Source organism: Vulpes lagopus, chromosome 23 (assembly GCF_018345385.1).
Source record: "Vulpes lagopus strain Blue_001 chromosome 23, ASM1834538v1, whole genome shotgun sequence".
Taxonomy (NCBI): Eukaryota; Metazoa; Chordata; class Mammalia; order Carnivora; family Canidae; genus Vulpes; species Vulpes lagopus.
The window spans coordinates 23,978,986-23,982,491 of NC_054846.1; positions in this window are offsets into that span (position 1 = coordinate 23,978,986).

A 3,506-nucleotide genomic window follows, 5' to 3' on the forward strand; every position below is an offset into this window, starting at 1 on the left:
TTGCCTGCCACTCCTTTTGCCTGTTTGTGCGAGTTCACTCTCTCTCTGTCAAATAAATAAATAAAGTATTTTTTTCAAAAAGGAAAAGATGCTCAATGTTACATGTAATTAAAGAGTTACAAATTAAAATAATAGTTAGATACCCCTACACTCCTATAGAATGTCTAAATTCCAAAATAGTGACACCACCACATGCTGGAGAGGGTCTGGAGCAATAGGAACCCTCATCCATTGCTAGTAGGAATGCAAAATCAGTTAGCCATTTTGGAGATTTTTAATTTATTATTTTTTTAAAAAAATCTCTACATCCAATATGGGGCTCAAACTCACAGCCCTGAGATCGAGATTCACATGTTCTACAAACTCAGCCAATCACATGCCCTGGGATAGCCATTCTGTGAGACAGTTACCTGCTTCTTACAAAGCTAAACAAAGGCTGATCATATGGTCCAGCAATCACTCCCCTAGGTAAGCTAATGAGTTGAAAACTTACGTTCATACAAAAATCAGCACATGGATATTTATAGCAGCTTTATTCATGATTGCCAAAACTTGGAAGAATTAAGATGTCCTTCAATAGGTGAATGGGTGGATAAACCATGGTATATCAGTGTGATATGGTGTTAGTCATCAGTAAAAAGAAATGAACCACCAGGTTACAGGAAAACATGGAAGAAGCATAAATGCGTATTCCTTAGTGAAAGAAGCCCATTTGAAAAGGCAACATACTGTATGACTCCAACTATGTGACGTTCTGGAAAAGGAAAAATTACAAAGACAATAAAAGGATCAGTTGTTGACAAGGGCTTGGGGAAAGATGGAGAGGGAGAGATGAAACCAATGAAACACAGGGGATTTTTAGGGCAATGAAACTATTCTGTGTTATGCTTTAATGATGACTACATGACATTATACCCATAGAACTACATAACACAAACACTGAACCCTTAGGTAAACTTAGACTTTAGTTAATAATGGTAGTATTAATATTGGGACATTCACTGTGACAAATATACCCTACAAATGTAAGGTTATTTATAATGGGAGAAGTTGTATGGGGATAGATATAGATATAGATAGATATAGATATAGATGATATAGATACAGATACAGATATAGATATATTTTCTCTGTTCAGTTTTTCCATAAACTTAAAACTGTTCCAAGAATAAGGGCACCTGGGTGGGCCAGACAGTTAAGCATCTGACTCTTGATTTCAGCTCAGGTCATGATCTCGGGGTTATGAGATTAAGCCCCACGTTGGGCTCCATGCCCAATGGGTTTCTTGGGATTCTTACTCTTCCCCTGTTTCTCCCCACTCTCTAAAAAACAAAACAAAACAAAACAAAATAACCAAACAACAACAACAAAAAAAACTGCTCCAACAATAAAGTCTATTAATTTTTTTTTTAAATCATACTTCCTCTTAACTTTTTCTCCTTCTAAACCCAAGTCCTCTGGAGAACAATATGGCTAACTGAGATGGGATCTGGAAAGACAGCACTCTGCTCTCAAATTCTGAACGTGCCAAGAGGCATTTGGACCAGAATCTCAATACTAGAAACCAAGAAAATTTGGATCTGTGAGGTCCAAAGTGAATTAGAAAGAGAAGTGAGTGCCTCAGAACACCAGAAAAAAAAATCATTTACTCACTCAATAAGTCTTTATTGAGTGCCTACTGTGTTTTAAATCTGATCTAAGGATTGAGGATACAGCAGTAAAAAAAATTCTATAACCTCATTAGACTCATATTCTAGTGTGAGGAGACAAAAAATAAACATGTAAATCTGTAGATTATTAGATTGCAGTAAGCACTATGAAGACATTGTGGGTGGAGAGTGTGGCAGAAACTCTTGTTTCACAAGAAACAAATTTGTTCTCTGAAAATTTGTTCTCTTTTTCATCTTTTAGAGAAAGAACCCCCATCTCAAGTTTTACCTGGTAGTGGGGCCATACATTTCCTCCCCTCCATTTTGCACCTGAATATATTGTGACCGAGGTCAGGCCAATAGATTATGAGGGGAAGTGTTTCATGTAATTTGCAGGTCATGTGCTGAAGGATAAAGCCACTTACCTTGGAACCTTTCTATCTCCTCCCCACTGGCTGGTAAATAGCACTGACTGAGCCACTCTAGGAAGCCAAGTGTGGAAGATGGCAGAGCCCCCAGCTTTAGAATGTTCAATTCTTGCTTGTTGCATGAAAAGGAAATAAACATATATCTAACATGAGCCATTTCATTTTTGCATCTCTTGGTTATCATAGCTTAGCTGGTACCTAATTCCAGGAGTATTAGGGCAAAGTGGGGAGGGTTTGCTATGTTATATAAAGAGGTTAGGGAAGCAGAAACTTGAAGGAAGGGAGTGGAGGAGAGAGCCATGGGGCCATTTGGATGATGATAATTCCAGGCAGAAGGACAGCAAATGCAAAGGCCCTGAGGCAGAAATAAGCTCCATTCTGGTCCAGGACTAACCAGGAGCCCAGCTTGTCTGATATACAGTGAGTAAGGAGGAAAGGAAGTCAGAGTTAGTATGGGGAGCGGACTGCATAGGGCCTAATACACTATAATAGGAAATTCCTGACACAGCCTCTTAGAAAGACCTGAGAGATCAAGGCAAGGACAGTGTAAGAAAGTCCATGGAGGAGGACATTGCCAGATGCCTTGTAGGATCGAAGAAAGGAAGACAGCCATCCTCTCCTAGTGTGTTTATAAGTTGATCTGTGCTTCTATGCATGTAGTCATTGTGGTCTCAATATATAGTCTTGGATGTATTCTCTTAATCAAATATTATACTTATGATACAATGCCTTCTGGAAAGATGTATTTTCCAGAGTTTCAGTGGTGATTTAACTGAAGAGATGGGTAACTGTAAGTGATCAGAACCCTCTGTCGCAAGAGCCATGCAGTCACGGTATTGCAAGCATTCCTTGCTTTATAGCCTGGAAAGCCTGAGAGAAATACAATGACTCTCCCAAGATGACACAGTAAGTTAATGGAAGAACCCAGAACTAGAACCCAGATGTAGTGACCCCCAATTTATTTATTTTATTTTTTAAAGAAGATTTTATTTATTTCTTTGAGGGAGAGAAAGAGAGATAGCAAGAGGGGGAAAGAGAAAAGCAGGAGGAGGGAGCTCAATTTGGAGCACAATCCCAGGACGCCAGGATTATGAAATGAGCCAAAGGCAGGCGCTTAATCAACAGAGCCACCTGGGTGCCCCCAATCCCCAATTTAATAGTTTCCATTACAATCAGCTTTACTTCATGCTAGGTATCAAGGTGGTGGTGGGTGTTTGAGATCACAAAATAATCCTAAATGACTTTTGAACTAGGTTTGGTTGGAGAATCCATTATTTTATTTCAGCAGCAGATTTTCTGTCCTAATAATTCCTTAATCAGAGCCATGTAGGATGGAAAACTTTCCCTGTGAACACACAAGACAGACCCTCCAGGTGGCAATGATTGGTACTAACAAAGGACTTAGAGTTTTCCAGGAAGTTAGAGCTCA